This window comes from Lycium barbarum, chromosome 11, assembly GCF_019175385.1.
Source record: "Lycium barbarum isolate Lr01 chromosome 11, ASM1917538v2, whole genome shotgun sequence".
Lineage (NCBI taxonomy): Eukaryota > Viridiplantae > Streptophyta > Magnoliopsida > Solanales > Solanaceae > Lycium > Lycium barbarum.
The window spans coordinates 82923508-82940728 of record NC_083347.1 but is presented as its reverse complement, the minus strand read 5'-3'; the positions used below and the strand labels follow the sequence as shown (position 1 = coordinate 82940728).

At 43.2% G+C, this 17221-nt stretch overlaps 1 long non-coding RNA gene across 1 annotated transcript; it reads left to right on the top strand.

The window, feature by feature from the left end:
- The first annotated feature begins 7654 nt into the window (after positions 1 to 7654).
- On the top strand, positions 7655 to 9195 carry LOC132620458 (uncharacterized). Its single transcript, XR_009574918.1, has 2 exons — positions 7655 to 7707; positions 8789 to 9195. It is a non-coding gene; the product is annotated as an uncharacterized LOC132620458 (long non-coding RNA).
- The last annotated feature ends 8026 nt before the right edge of the window (positions 9196 to 17221 follow it).

Genomic DNA, 17221 nt, shown 5'->3' with positions numbered 1-17221 from the left:
TTAGGATGATGTCATTCTTTCTCTCAGGATTGTGCGATAGAGCCATGTGTTAAGCGTTCGCTTTTTGATGAATTGTTATGATTTCAGCAATGCCTCCCAAGAAAGCTACAACTGCCCAGAAAGGCAAGAAAGCCACATGAGAGGCCACTAGCCGTACTTGGCCGGCCACTAGGGCTCAGGATGAGATTCAGAGTGAGAGCCCATCCGAGACATCGCATACACCGTCTTCAGCACCCGCCCCAGTTCCTCAGCCAGATGCACCTGGCCAGGATGTACGAGATGCTGTACAGTTATTGACCAGATTAGTAGCCACTCAGGTTCAGCGGGAGGGAGCTGGTAGTTCGAGGGGTAAGACCTTCCTTTAGTTAGATCCTCCAGAATTTTCAGTGATAAAGCAGAATATGAATCCCCAAGATTTCATTGATGGTATGTAGAGGACTTTGAGGGTTATGCATGCAAGTGAAGTTGAGTCGGTGGAGATAGAGTCGTATAGACCTCGTGATATTGGAGTACAGTGGTACCAGACTTGGGAGTTATCTAGGGGAGAGAATACTCCTCCAACTGTTTGGCGAGAGTTCGCAGATGCTTTTATCTGCCATTATTTGCCTCCTGAGGTCAGGCGAGCCCGAGCAGACAAATTTTTACGTATTGAGCAGGGCCGGATGAGTGTCCAAGAGTACTGTGTGTATTTTGATTCTATTGCTAGATATGCCCCAGCCGTGGTGGTTGAGATAGAGGATAGAGTTGACCGCTTTGTGGCTGTCTTAGGGTCACATTTGATAGATGCTTGTACGACTGCTGCATTACAGCCAGGCATGGATATCTCCCGTATACAGGCATATGCACAGAATCTAGAAGATCGCAAGCGTCAGTGGGGGCAGAGCGTGACCGTGACCGAGGCCATGGTAAGAGGGCTAGATCTTTCGACATTGGAAGTGAGTCTAGGGGAGGACAGAGGCAGCAGCATTCCCAGTATTCATATCATACAGTAAGGAGTTCACCTCCACTGTTTTCAGGCCCGAGGTTTGATGGGTCTTCTTATTCCAGAGCGGCCCAGAGTTCTAGAGCATTAGGCTCCCAGTACAGAACATAGTCAGGACAGATGAGACCACCCTTACCACGGTGTGCCCAGTGTGGTAGGTTACATATCGGGCAGTGCTGATTGGGATCGAATGCCTGTTATTCTTATGGCCGACCAGGTCATATGATGAGGAATTTTCCGTTAGGAGGTGGCATGGGCACTGTTCACCCTATAGGGTCTATAGGTGGTTCTTCTTCTTCTGCAGTGTGCCCTTCGGGGCAAGCTTTTCAGTCACCGACAGGACGAGGTAGGGGGAGGAGTGGAGCGTCCATCTCGAGCGGTCCTCAACAACGCGTATATACATTAGCTGGTAGGCAGGATCATGAGTCGTCTCCTGATGTTGTCATAGGTATATTATCAGTTTCCTCCCATGATGTTTAGGCACTAATTAATCAAGGTTCCACTTTATCATATGTTACACCATTTGTTGCTAGCAATTTTGGGGTAGAGCCTGAGTTGATCAAACGTTTCGAGGTGTCCACGCCAGTCGGTGATCTAGTTATAGCTAGGCGAGTATATCGGGACTATGTTGTTATATTTTATGATCGCCACACTGTAGCAGATTTGATTGAGCTAGATATGATTGATATCGATGTTATTATGGGAATAGATTGGTTGGCTCCCTGTTATGCCAATGTTGATTGCAGAACAAAGTTAGTTCGATTTTAGTTTCCGGGCGAGCCAGTCCTAGAGTGGAAGGGTAATGCTGCTTCGCCGAGGGGCAGGTTTATTTCCTACCCTAAGGCGGAGAAGATGATCAGAAAAAGGGTATATTTTTCACCTAGTTCGAGTTCAAGATGTGCAAGCAGAGTCGCCGACTTTTCAGTCTGTCCCTATGGTTAATGAGTTCCTAGAGGTGTTTCCAGATGAGCTTCCAGGCATTCCCCCAGAGAGAGAGAGATCGATTTTGCTATTGACCTATTGCCAGACACTCAGCCAATATCTATTCCTCCTTATAGGATGGCACCTGCGGAGTTGAAGGAATTGAAAGAGCAGTTGAAAGATTTGCTGGAGAAGGGCTTTATTAGGCCTAGTATATTGCCGTGGGGAGCCCCAGTGTTATTTGTAAAAAAGAAGGATGGCTCTTTGTGAATGTGTATCGATTATAGGCAGTTGAATAAAGTGACTGTAAAGAATAAGTATCCGCTCCTGAGGATTGATGATTTATTTGATCAGTTGCAAGGCGCCAAGTATTTTTCAAAGATAGACTTAAGGTCAGGATACCACTAGGTTAGGGTGAAGGAAGAAGACATTCCAAAGACAGCATTCCGGACTAGATATGGACACTATGAGTTGCGTGTTATGTCGTTCGAGCTAGCTAATGCCCCAGCCGTATTCATGGATTTGATGAATCGTGTATTCAGACCCTTCCTAGATTTGTTCGTGATTGTGTTCATTGATGATATTCTAGTTTATTCGCCGTCAGAGGCCGATCATGCAGAACATCTACGGACAGTGCTTGGGATTCTTCGAGGTAAAGAGTGGTATGCTATGTTTTCTAAGTGTGAGTTCTGGTTGAACTCTGTGGCTTTTCTGGGTCACATTATTTCAGAAGAAGGCGTTAGAGTGGATGCCCAGATGATTGAGGCTGTGAACAATTGGCCAAGGCCCACGGCACCAACGGAGATACGTAGTTTCTAGGGCTTGGCAGGTTACTATAGAAGGTTTGTAGAAGGATTTTCCTCTCTTTCAGCCCCATTGACCAAATTGACTCAGAAATCCGTTAAGTTCTAATGGACAGATGCTTGTGAGCAGAGTTTTCAGACGTTGAAGGATAAGCTAACTTCAGCACCAGTTTTGACTCTTCTAGAAGGAGGAGATGGCTATGTGGTATATTGTGATGCTTCAGGTGTTGGATGGGGCTGTGTATTGATGCAACACGGTAAGGTTGTCACCTATGCTACTAGGTAGTTGAAGAAGCACGAGAAGAATTATCCAACCCACGATCTTGAGTTGGCAGCAGTGATTCATGCATTGAAGATATGGAGGCACTACTTGTATTGTGTCCATGTTGATATCTATACTGATCATAAAAGCCTCCAGTACATCTTTACGCAGAAGGATTTGAACTTGCGTCAGAGGCGATGGTTAGAAAGGTTAAAAGATTATGATATGGATATTCTTTATCATCCCGGGAAGGCTAATATGGTAGCCGATGCCCTCAGTCGAAAATCTATGGGTAGCTTGTCTCACGTATCGACAGAGAGAAGAGATATGGTCCATGAGGTTCATCGATTGGGTAGCCTCGGAGTTTGATTGCTAAACTCAGGTGATGCAGGAGTTACTGTTCAAGACACAGCGGTATCATCCTTAGTAGTTGAGATAAAAGAGCATCAGTACGAGGATCCTGTTCTAGTTCATTTCCGAGATACAGAACCTCAGAAAAAAAAGACACCCTTTGTGATCACAGGTGATGGGGTACTTAGATATCGAGGTAGATTGTGTGTCCCTAGTGTTGCAGGACTCCGGCAGCAGATTATTGGAGAGGCACATTACTCCCGCTATTCTATTCATCCAGGCTCAACAAAGATGTACCATGATCTTAAGGAGGTTTATTGGTGGGATGGTATGAAAAGAGATATAGCAGAATTTGTCGCTCAGTGTCCAAATTGTCCGCAAGTCAAAATAGAGCACCAGAAGCCTGGAGGTCTATTGCAGGATATGGAGATTCCGACATGGAAGTGGGAGGTAATTAATATGGAATTCATTACAGGGTTACCCCGTACTCAGTGGAAGTGTGATTCTATATGGGTCATAGTTGATAGGCTCATAAAGTCAGCTAATTTTCTGCTTGTCAGAACTACTTATGCAGCCGAGGATTATGCGAGGCTTTATCTTAGGGAGATTGTACGACTCCATGGTATTCCTTCCGCCATCATTTCAGATAGGGGAGCACAGTTCACAGCAAGATTCTGGAAGTCTTTCCAGCAAGGATTAGGGACTCAGGTGAGTCTTAGCACCGCATTCCACCCGTAGACGGATGGGCAAGCAGAGCGTACTATACAGACCCTTAAGGATATGCTTAGAGCTTGTGTGCTTGACTATCAGGGCAATTGGGAGGATCATTTGCCTCTATCGAGTTCGCATATAACAACAGTTACCATTCCAGTATTCAAATGGCTCCTTATGAGGCCTTATATAGGCGGTGGTGTAGATCGCCCATAGGATGGTTTGATATTGGGGAAAATCAGTTGCTAGGCCCAGACCTAATTCAGCAAGTAGTTGATAAGGTGAAGGTAATTAGACAGAGGTTGCTAACAGCCCTGAGCCGATAGAAATCTTATGTGAATAATCGGCGACATAAGCTAGAGTTCAAAATGGGCGACTGGGTATTCCTGAAAGTTTCGCCTATGAAGGGAGTGATGAGGTTTGGTAAGAAGGGTTAGCTGAGCCCTCGATATATTAGGCCATATAAGATCATCTATATAGTGGGTATAGTGGCATATGAACTAGAATTACCTTCGGAGTTAAAATCGGTACATTCAGTATTTCATGTATCAATGCTTCGTAAGTGTATCGGAGATCCTTCAAGAGTTGCACCGGTGAATGATATCCAGGTGACAGAGCAGTTATCGTACAAAGAGGTTCCGGTGGCTATATTGGACAGGCAGGTTCGTCGGTTGCGAACCAAAGAAGGAGCCTCCGTTAAAATCTTGTGAAAGAATAAGAATGTTGAAGAAATGACTTGGGAAGTGGAAGAAGCGATGAACATTAAGTACCCATAATTGTTCCCAGCAGTACAGGAGGTGCAGTCGGAGGCATCACTTTTCTCAGGTATTATTTTATTTCAGTTATCGTGATTGGTCGTGTGAGGCCATAGTATTGTATGTTATAGTATGTGTCCCTATGAGGCATTATTTTGGGTTGTTGCATACAGGACGGATTGATATAAGTACAGGGGAAACTATGCCAAGAGTCTTATAACCCAGGATTGTTCGAACATTCGAGGACGAATGTTCCTAAGGGGGAAAGAATGTTACACCCCTCATTTTCGTAGTGGTAGAACTTATGATTTCCTAGTTGGGTATGCCTTGGGAATTGAGACCCGAGCCCGAGTTTTGGAGATAGAAAGTGTCCTACCCCCTGTGCAATGGTTCCAGCAGGAATTCCTGGTGAACTACGGGGTTAGAAGTTTAACGAATCGAATCGACGCGATCTGAACCGAATTGGAAAAGTCTGCAGACACCAGTCAAGATCGACGGGTCGTCGAACCTGTCGATGGGCCGTCATTGTGCGGCGTCGATAGGGTTCCGCAGCCCTGCATTCTACAGGCGCAGATCGACGAGCATGTCGACGGGTCGTCGACTCGCTCGTCGAACCGGATCACTGAAGCATTTAATTCTCTGAGTATAAATACGTGGTCCATGACTTTGTGTCTTATTTCTCTCATTCCCGGATCAGAAAACCCTCATATTTTGCTCTCCCAACATTTATGGCATAGTAGTGAAGATTTGACAAGACTCGGATCCCGTAAACCCGAGCTTGTGAAGAAGAAGGTTATTTCTAGGGCTTATCCAAGAATGAGAAGCTTAGGGAGTTGAAGTTAAAGTGATTCTTGGGGTTCTTGACCCCTCAAGGTATGCAAATGATTCCTACCCTTGTATTTGATTTTGCTTTCAAGAGCTATAGTGATTTTAGGTAAAGAAAGAGTATTTGTGGAAGTGATAGATTGATGAAGGGTAAGGTAGTGGCATGAGACTATTTAAAATAAAAGATTAGGGATGGATTTACGTGTATTTGGATATATATAGGCACTATCATTGTAAGTTTATAAAGGAGATGGTCGTCCATGATTCGTTAAGCTTTCGTGCTTGGGGATGATTAGTAAGCAAAGCAAGTAGCCTAATTAAGGCTTATGTTATCTTAATTGTAGATTTACAAGTTCAAGAAGTAGAAGTTGGGCGATTTGATATACGTCAAGGTATGTTAAGGTTATTCCTTTTTTTTTTGGCATGATCCTATGATATGAACCGGTTACGGAGTAAGAGAGTTTCCATATTACTCTATTCTTGTAAGTACTAAGAGAAATACAGTTTTGATGTTCTCGTACCCCGGCTACGGTATTTCCCCATATTCAGACCTTGTGATTTCTTGTCCTAGTAATGTTACATCCGACATTTTTTCATCTTCGGAAAATGCGAAATAATTTTGAATTATAAGGAATAAGGTTATATGTGGATTTGAACTTATATATGTATATTGTTCATGAGAAATATTGGTGTGAAGTGTTGGGGAAGGCCAAGGGCAAGAATTAGAATTTCGGAAATTTGTTTCGGGAATTTTTGAAATAAGAATTTGGACCAATTGGGCTCAAAATAAAACTAGAAAGTTGAGGCCCAAATACTAGGGGGGTGGCCGGCCATGTCTTGAGGCCCAAACCCATGAAGTTAGTCATGTGACTAACATGTGATTAATATTATAAAAAGGGGATAGGTCTTCATTGTATGTAGAACATTCAAGAAATCACCAAACAATTTGAGAGCAGGCATAAGGGGCCATTCGGCCGAACCCCTATAAAGGAAAATAAAATAAAATTTCCTAGCCTTCAATCTTCATCCAAAAATCTTGTTCTTCTTGAATTAGTAACAAGCGCAAGACGCTCTTCAACGTGGTATAATTGGTTTGGCGAAAGAACCACGTTTGCGGAAAGTTGGAAATTGAAGGAAAGGTAAGAATTTCTTCACTTTTACACTATGGGATATATGTATGTATGTTGTAGTGTGTGGAAATGAATAAACAGCATGAAAATTTTATGTGTTGAGATTGTAGGTATGTTGGCCGTGTGTAGGTACATGTTGTATGTTTGCGATGATTTGAATTTATGTGGTAATCTAGTTGTAGTTATGGTGGAAATTGTATTAGAAAAGAAAGTTGAATGAATTAGTGAAAGTTGGAAAATATGAGGCATGGCCGTGAGGTGTATGTGATGTTGGAATGTGAATTAAATTCCGTTAGTATGTTAATTGTGTTGTCATGGCTTTGTGAAGTGAATGAAAGAATAATAATCCTTGTTGTTATGGAAAATAGTTGCTAAGTTGTTGTATGAAATTTTGTAACTTTATAGTAGTTTATGTGAATATGGAAATGAAAGTAGTAAGAGGCACATTATGATTGTCATTGATGAAGTTGGAAGATAGAAATAAGTTATGAACATGTTTGTTAAAAGATTGGAATTTGTGGGTGAATTATGCCTTTGGCCGGAAACTTGTATATTGAGTATACCTTATGTATTTTTGGTGAAAACGATATGATATGCCTCCGAATTATGTTGTAATGGTCTTGATGGGTGATGAATATGAAAATGGTAAGATTAGTTTGGAAGTGTAAGGTCGGAATGAAAGACGTTATGTTATGCCGGGAAGATGGCTAGTTATGCCATATTATGTGTTTTGTGATACTTGTTGTTGTTATTGATGTTGTTGTTGGGTTGTTGTTGATTGGTTTGGCCGAGTTTGAATCTCGGGGATGCTATAGGTATAGGGGAGATGCTGCCCAAATGTTTATAGAAAAGTGTTGGCTAAGATTGAAATTGTTAAGTTCCATGAATAGTAATTGGTAAAAGTGACCATTTGCAGTTTTTGGACGAAACGGGAATTGAGATTGAGCGAGCATAAGGCGCCCGTAAGGTATGTAAAGCCTATCCTTCCTTCTTTTGGCATGTCCTAGTTACACTAGGTTAAGATTGGACCCTCGGGGATAACTCTGCTCTTGGAAATCCGAGTTTAATTTTGGGCACTATTCATTCAGCGCAATTGAAACATATTCCTTATATTTGATTGGAAGAATGCTCAAACCTTCTTAACTTTTGCTACTGCGTCTGAATCTCTCCGAAACTTTCATAGATGGCTTTATGGAGCCTAAAGTCTGTGATTTGTGTCCGCCGCCTCGATTTGACTCGAGGTGGGCCCGCAAGCCCCGAGGCTCCCCTTATTTGATTTGTTTGACTCATTTCCATCCGATATGAAAAGTAATCATTTGCCTATGACTCTAAGGTCCGTTTGAATGTCCTATACCGTTATTAAACGTTTTGCACTATGAGGGATACTAAATTTTCAGAAAATGACCTGTGAATTGTTTTTCGAAGGTTTTGTAGTTTGGAAATTCGTAACTTCTATATATTAATTCTGATTGACCTGACACCTACTCCGAGCCTTCTGACGTCGGTATATGCTTATATGTAATTATGTGTAGAGTCCTATAATTTACTTTTTAATATGCATATGGTTTCTACACTACTCCGTTCGTGCAATTCATTATGATTTCGTTCGTCGGTACCCGGGCCGGCTTTGTGATCGTGCGCACTATAGCATATTCAGAAGTATGATGTGTTACGGTTTTCGAGGCCTCGCCATAGGGCCGGTTACCGTCTATGGAGTTATGAAGTGATATGGCATTTGATATGTTCTGATGATGTGATATGTGTGTGATACGATTTGTTCGGAGTATGTACGGAGATTTGAAAACTTCTGGAGTATGATGTGTCGTGGCACCAGCGTCGGGGGTGGCCACGTTCCTAAGCCCTATGCATGATTTTATTTGCATTGTGTACATTTATCTTCCGCACAGGTTTGATCTGCTACTTTGATATTTGTGTTGTTCCTTCTGACTCCAGCTATGATTGAGATTTCTGTACCTCCTGCTTTACATACTCAGTACTTCTTCCGTACTAACCCCCTGTTCTTCGGGGGCTGCATTTCATGCCCGCAGGTACAGACGCTCGTTTGGGTGATCCTCCGGCTTAGGCTACTCATTCCGCTATTTTGGAGAGCCCCCTTTGATCCGGAGCTTATCTTTTGGTACATATTTTCCGCTATGCATATTCTGTACATTTGTGACTATTTGGGTACGGCGGGGCCCTGTCCCGTAATATGTTCGTATGTTCTGTTATGTTTGTAGAGGCCTGTAGTCATATTTGTGGGTCGTGGGTCCGGTGTGTCCGTATGCGGTTCTGTTTTGCGTTCTTAAGCGGCCCGTATGCTATTATGGCCAAGACGGCCCATATGTTTGTATGTGTGTGTGTGTGTGCATTTGGGCGATGTATATTCCGCCACTCTTCTGATTTTGATATGACTATTCTGCACGGGCGACCGCTTAAGATAAATGTTCGTTCAATACTTGTATGACGTCTGCTATTAGTTTTCAGTTCGAACAACTTATGTTATGTCTGAATGAGTCCTAATTTGACGATCTGGTTTGTAAGTTTGTTTGGGGTGCCTAGGTAGGGCGCCAGTCGCGGCTCACGGGGCTGGGTCGTGACAGAAGTGGTATCAGAGCGGTTTGTCCTCGGAATGTCTACAGGCCGTGTCTCGTAGAGTCTTGTTTATCGGTGTGTTGTGCACCACATCTATAAACAGGAGGCTACAGGGCATTTAGGATGTTACCTTTTCTTTGGATCTTAGATCGTGCGTTAGAGCCGTGTTATTAGGATGATTTATCCTCTGACGAACTGTTATTTTTTTCAGTGATGCCTCCGAAGAAGGCAACGGCTGCCCAGAAGGGCAAGGTGAAGACGGGAGAGACCAGTCAGGTACCGCGGGTTACACGGGCTCGTGCTCAGACCAGGCCCGGTATTGTGTTACAGTCAGAGGGCTCAGTTACACCCCCACCAGAGGGGGCTGGAGCGGGTCCATCAGCAGCTCCAGCGGCCCCAGCGCCCGCGCCTCCAGCTCCCCAGCCCGGGTCGGAGGATAGGACGCTGCGGGAAGTGGTGCAGTTACTGACGACCTTGGTAGCTGGACAGGTTCGTGGGCGCGGACCCAGGGGTGATGATGATGATAGACGTGACAGTTTGAGGGTCCGTGAGTTTCTAACATGTGGGCCCCCAGAGTTTTTCGGGTCTAAGCCCGATGAGGACCCCCACGATTTCATTCAGGGGATGCAGCGCTCATTAGGACTGGTAAGGGCTTCAGCGACTGAGTTTGTTGAGTTAGCCTCGCACCGATAGGGAGATGTTGCCGCCAATTGGTATGAGTCCTGGGAGCTATCCAGGGGCGAGGGTGCTCCCCCAGCCACTTGGAATGAGTTCGAGGCCGCTTTTCTTCGCCACTTTTTGCCCCCGGAGTTGCAGAGGGCGAGAGTTGATAGGTTCTTGCAGATAAAGCAGAGGGGTCGGAGTGTTCGTGAGTACAATTTGGAGTTTGATTCTCTGGCCCGGTATGCTCCTACTATAGTGGCGGACATGGCCGATCGGATGCACAGATATGTGATAGGGCTAGATCCCTATTTGGTTGATAGTTGCATGCCTATGGCTGCGCAAACAGACATGGACATCGCCAGGTTACAGGCCTACGCCCAGGGGATGGAGGACCGGCACCGAGCAGATCAGCCCAGCAGAGATTATGATAGGAGGCGGCCCAAGAGGGCCAGATCAGCGGGGTATTCTGGAGATTCCCGGGAGCCTCCGTATCAGTCCAGTGGATACTTCCCTCCGTTAGGTCGGGACACACAGTCTGCCAGCAAGCGATTTGATGGCGCAGGACCGTCCAGGGCAGACTAGAGTTCCAGAGCCCCAGGTCCTCAGGCGAGCAGGGGTCCCAGTCAGACTAGGCCACCTATGCCCCAGTGTTCGTATTTTGGGAGATCGCACCCAGGAGAGTGCTACCGGGCTACAGGGGCCTGTTTTGCTTGCGGCCGCCAGGGTCATATCATACGAGATTGTCCGTGGGTGGGCGGTTCTGGTACTGCAGCACAGCCGACGAGATCCGTTGCTGGTTCGTCATCTACTCCTTCAGCCACGCGCCCTACGGGGCGAGGTATGCCAGCACCAGCAGGCCGCAGTAGAGGCCGTGGCGGGGGTTCTGATTCTAGCGGTCCCTCGAACCGCATATACGCTTTGACTGGTCGGCAGGACCCAGAGATATCACCAGACGCAGACCCAGGTATATTATTAACCCTTTTTCTGAATGAATATGTGCATTGATAGATCTATATTCCAGTATATTACGCGATATTCTCTTTCTGCGTGTCAGTAAAAGTAGGGTAAAAATCCGAATCTATGAAATAATTCGAGGCAGCTATCTATTCATGTGGGAGGCGAATATAGGGAATTTGGAAGGCTAAGACGATAAACCATATAGCCAGAGGAGCAAACGACCCCTTTGGGTCGGAGTGGGGCCCGCTATGAAAACTTCCCAGGAAATTTGCTAAGACCCCGATTTGCTCTAGAATTACGTGATAAAGGTCTTATGGGGCAGTTGGCGCAATTATATTAGCAATAACGCCTCAAAATGCATGGGAGTTTCGAAGTTAAGTGTACTGGGGCTAGAGCAATTCTGGGATGGGTGACCCCCCTGGGAAGTATACCCAATTTTCATAAATGTTGCTATAAAAGGCAGATGGGGACTCCGGGATAACCTGAAGGAAAATAGGACGTACCGAATGATTAGAAACCTTAACTAAGTCGGGCTGGCTAAGGTAAACTCCGCCGGCGAAGAGGAAAGGAAAGTGTGGCACCAGTTGGAAATCAGAACAAGTTGGAATAGCGTTTGAGGATGTATCGTAAGTGAAATGGTAGTAAGTGTATATCGGTACAATGGCATCCCAGCTATGACCGTATGGACCGACAGGTGGGCCCCAGTAATCAATGTTGTGGTATACGCGAAACGTTGACTGAATGAAACCCAAAGGGCAGACACCTCCCCGAAGTATGACGACACCTTAGTTGAACATTCGAGGACGAATGTTTTAAAGGGGGGGAGGATGTTACATCCGGCATTTTTGCATCTTCGGAAAATGCGAAATAATTTTGAATTATAAGGAATAAGGTTATATGTGGATTTGAACTTATATATGTATGTTGTTCATGAGAAATATTGGTGTGGAAGTGTTGGGGAAGGCCAATGGCAAGAATTAGAATTTCGGAAATTTGTTTCGGGAATTTTTGATATAAGAATTTGGACCAATTGGGCTCAAAATAAAACTAGAAAGTTGAGGCCCAAATACTAGGGGGGTGGGCGGCCATGTCTTGAGGCCCAAACCCATGAAGTTAGTCATGTGACTAACATGTGATTAATATTATAAAAAGGGGATAGGTCTTCATTGTATGTAGAACATTCAAGAAATCACCAAACAATTTGAGAGCAAGCATAAGGGGCCATTCGGCCGAACCCCTATAAAGAAAAAAAATATTCCTAGCCTTCAATCTTCATCCAAAAATCTTGTTCTTCTTGAATTAGTAACAAGTGCAAGACGCTCTTCAACGTGGTATAATTGGTTTGGCGAAAGAACCACGTTTGCGGAAAGTTGGAAATTGAAGGAAAGGTAAGAATTTCTTCACTTTTACACTATGGGATATATGTATGTATGTTGTAGTGTGTGGAAATGAATAAAAAGCATGAAAATTTTGTGTGTTGAGATTGTAGGTATGTTGGCCGTGTGTAGGTGCATGTTGTATGTTTGTGGTGATTTGAATTTATGTGGTAATCTAGTTGTAGTTATGGTGGAAATTGTATTAGAAAAGAAAGTTGAATGAATTAGTGAAAGTTGGAAAATATGAGGCATGGCCGTGAGGTGTATGTGATGTTGGAATGTGAATTAAATTCCGTTAGTATGTTAATTGTGTTGTCATGGCTTTGTGAAGTGAATGAAAGAATAATAATCCTTGTTGTTATGGAAAATAGTTGCTAAGTTGTTGTATGAAATTTTGTAACTTTATAGTAGTTTATGTGAATATGGAAATGAAAGTAGTAAGAGGCACATTATGATTGTCATTGATGAAGTTGGAAGATAGAAATAAGTTATGAACATGTTTGTTAAAAGATTGGAATTTGTGGGTGAATTATGCCTTTGGCCGGAAACTTGTATATTGAGTATACCTTATGTATATTTGGTGAAAACGATATGATATGCCTCCGAATTATGTTGTAATGGTCTTGATGGGTGATGAATATGAAAATGGTAAGATTAGTTTGGAAGTGTAAGGTCAGAATGAAAGACGTTATGTTATGCCGGGAAGATGGCTAGTTATGCCATATTATGTGTTTTGTGATACTTGTTGTTGTTATTGATGTTGTTGTTGGGTTGTTGTTGATTGTTTTGGCCGAGTTTGAATCTCGGGGATGCTATAGGTATAGGGGAGATGCTGCCCAAATTTTTATAGAAAAGTGTTGGCTAAGATTGAAATTGTTAAGTTCCATGAATAGTAATTGGTAAAAGTGACCATTTGCAGTTTTTGGACGAAACGGGAATTGAGATTGAGCGAGCATAAGGCGCCCGTAAGGTATGTAAAGCCTATCCTTCCTTCTTATGGCATGTCCTAGTTACACTAGGTTAAGATTGGACCCTCGGGGATAACTCTGCTCTTGGAAATCCGAGTTTAATTTTGGGCACTATTCATTCAGCGCAATTGAAACATATTCCTTATATTTGGTTGGAAGAATGCTCAAACCTTCTTAACTTTTGCTACTGCGTCCGAATCTCTCCGAAACTTTCATAGATGGCTTTATGGAGCCTAAAGTCTGTGATTTGTGTCCACCGCCTCGATTTGACTCGAGGTGGGCCCGCAAACCCCGAGGCTCCCCTTATTTGATTTGTTTGATTCATTTCCATCCGATATGAAAAGTAATCATTTGCCTATGACTCTAAGGTCCGTTTGAAATGTCCTATACCGTTATTAAACGTTTTGCACTATGAGGGATACTAAATTTTCAGAAAATGACCTGTTAATTGTTTTTCGAAGGTTTTGTAGTTTGGAAATTCGTAACTTCTATATATTAATTCTGATTGACCTGACACCTACTCCGAGCCTTCTGACGTCGGTATATGCTTATATGTAATTATGTGTAGAGTCCTATAATTTACTTTTTAATATGCATATGGTTTCTGGACTACTCCGTTCGTGCCATTCGTACTGACTCCCCGTTGCTCGGGGGGCTGCGTTCATGCTCGCAGGTACTGGTAGACAGGGAGGTGGTCCAGCTTAGTAGGACCCTTATCAAGCAGTGATTAGTGCATTCCATTCGATCCGGAGTTGCAGTCTATTTTGGTAGGCCATCCTTTTGAGATGTATATAGATGGGTACGATGGGGCCCTGTCCCGTCCTTTCTACAGCTTTATTCCAATAGAGGTCTATAGACAGTTGTATGTAATAGTCAGACGATGTAGCCTTGTCGGCTTATATTCTTTTGTGTACAGTATATATAGCAGCCTAGCTAGCTTGCACTGTTCTTCCGCATGTTGTGTATATATGTCCAGATTGTACAGAGTTCGGATGTTCCTCTTTATAAGATTAGTTTGTGCCGTTTATGGGCTATTAATGTTCAGCATGTTTCAGATAAGCGTTTAGGGGTGTTTGGTCGCTAGAGGTTGGACCCCTCATCACGGCTCATCGGTTTGGGTCATGACAGAAGCGTCCAATGTAAATCAACCTTCCTAAGAAGCTCGTGACCTCTTTCTTTGTCGTTGGTGGTGGGATTTCTTGAATTGCTTTGATCGTTGTGGGATCCAACTCAATGCCCCGACGACTGACTATGAATCATAACAACTTCCCAGTGGGCACTCCAAATGCGTAATTTGCCGGATTCAACTTCAAATCGTACTTGCGGAGTTTGTTGAAGAATTTTCTTAAGAGCTCAAGATAATCGTCACCCATTCGGGACTTGATGACGACGTCCACATACACCTCAATCTCTCTATGCATCATATCGGGAAAGATGGCAGTCATCGCCCTCATGTAAGTAGCGCCGACATTCTTGAGCCCGAAAGGCATTACCCGGTAGTGATATACCTCCCATGGTGTGATGAATGCCGTTTTCTGAGCATCTTCCTCATCCATCAGTATCTGATGATAGCCTGCGTAACAATCCAAAACATATTGCATCTTATGCTTAGCACAATTGTCAATTAGTATGTGAATGTTAGGGAGTGGGAAATTATCCTTTGGGCTAGTGCGCTTAAGTTCAGGATAGTCCATACAGATCCTTACTTTCCCATCCATCTTTGGTACCAGGACAATGTTCGCTAACCATGTCGGGTATGGTGTCACTTCTACCACCCCTGACTCAATCTGTTTTTCTACTTCATCTTTAATTTGAATGCTGACGTCAGGCTTAGGCTGCTTGATTTTCTGTTTTACCGGAGCGAATCCCTCTAGGATCGGTAACCTATGGGCAACAATGTTCGTATTCAAACTCGGCATATTGGCGGATGACCAAGCGAAAACATCTACATACTCTTTCAACAAGCTTTGATACCCTTCTTTCTCAATCTCTGACAGATGTACACTTATTCTGGTTTCCCGAATCAATTCCTCATTTCCTAGATTAACTGCCTATATTTCCTCTAGGTTTGGTGTCGGTCTATTTTCATATTCCTCTTCGACGTCTATCAATCCTTCTGGTTCAGTTATCTCTTCTTCTTGATCATTGATTTGTTCGTCGTTATTTTTACTTGTTTCGTAACATGTCATGACATTATTTATGGCCTCTGTATTAAGACTGTTAAAACAAATAACACGGTTATCAATCATGTAAAAGCAATCTCAATTATATATATATATATATATATATAGGTAAAGTAAAACAATTTTGTCTTATTTCAAACTTTAAGGCGTTTTCATTGAAATTTAAAAAGGGTGATACAAACTGTCGTCCTGACTTGGAATGGAACATCGAGCCATTTCCGTTATTAAACAACACGTAGTACGAAATTGAAAGGGCGATAAGTCGGGCCTCAAAGCCAACTTTAACCATTTTTTCTGAAAGTGGGCATTCTTTCTACCGCAGAGTGAACAACGGTGTAGAAGTCCATCCACTTGTTGTTTACTTTGGCTCAGCACGACGGATCTCCAATGCTTCAAAGCATTCTTCAATGATAGCTGCGCACTTCTCTTCCCAAAACAACTTTCTTAAACCCTCTTCTGGATCTTTGCTGTTGTGACTCAATGGGCATACTGTGAAGGACTGGTATATGTCACACCCCGACCTTACTAGGGTGTAATGGGCACCCGACCCTTACTTAGAGCCGAGTGAACCCACTGACCTTTAATACATACATAATCCTTTGGACTTTTTAAATCAAATAAAGATGAAATGCATGGTAAAATTTTCAGAAATATTCTTTTTAATTACTTTCAAATCAAACAAAATTCTGTAATCATATGAAACTTAAATCATAACACGAATGACACATCGGCTGACGGAGCCGCTTACTGAACTGACAACCAATACCCACAACTCTGTCTGCAAAGTCTCTAACTTCAAACAAAACATCATAGCACATATACTCTGACTCGGCAGCACTCCAGGAACAAGTGGAGTCTACCAACTCCGCTGGAACCTCTTCTATATTAGCTTCAACTCATCTGGGTGTACCTGCGCGGCATGAAACACAGCCCCCGCAGAAAATGGGTCAGTACGAGCAATGTACTGAGTATGTAAGGCATGAATAGTAACATAGTAAGGGACATAAATATGAATAATAACATAATGGAAATATAGAACATATCATGAGCTAAAAGAGTAACCTGTACATATGAGTGCCTCTTAGGGCGGATGCCATGCATGCTTGTCTTCTCTTTGAAAACATTTCTTTTTCATATATATAGAAAATAGAACATGTCATAGCGCCGAACAACGTCGGCTCCCCCACATAGCGCCGAATACGTCGGCTCCCCCACATATATCCCGTGTCCGGGATGATATTACGCCAACTGACCAGGTGGCAATGCGTCTATAGCGCAACATATGTCCCTTTTCCCCATATTCCCCATATACATATACATATGTACCTCTTCCCCATATTCCCCATATACATATACATATGTCATGTCCATGTGTCGTATACATATATCATATAACAGCATGCATGAGAGCCCAAAGTAAGTCATGTATCCATCGGAGTGACGTAAGGTCGGTAACCTCCGATTACATTATGGAATAACCATGGTCGCTTTGTCTCACCTTGAAGGAAAAATTATCATAAGATGAGACGAGCAACGAATAACAGCATACATAAACCGACACCTGAAGGCTCATAAACAAGTTTCAGGTCAATCCGATTTAGTATAAGAAAGTTATGAGCGTTTGAAGTACAAAACCTTTTACGAACATTTCAGAAGTCATTTTTGAAAAATCAAAGCAATAATCATATCAAATACCTTCTGAACATGAAATCATCCTTATCATAGTTATCATAGAAATATTC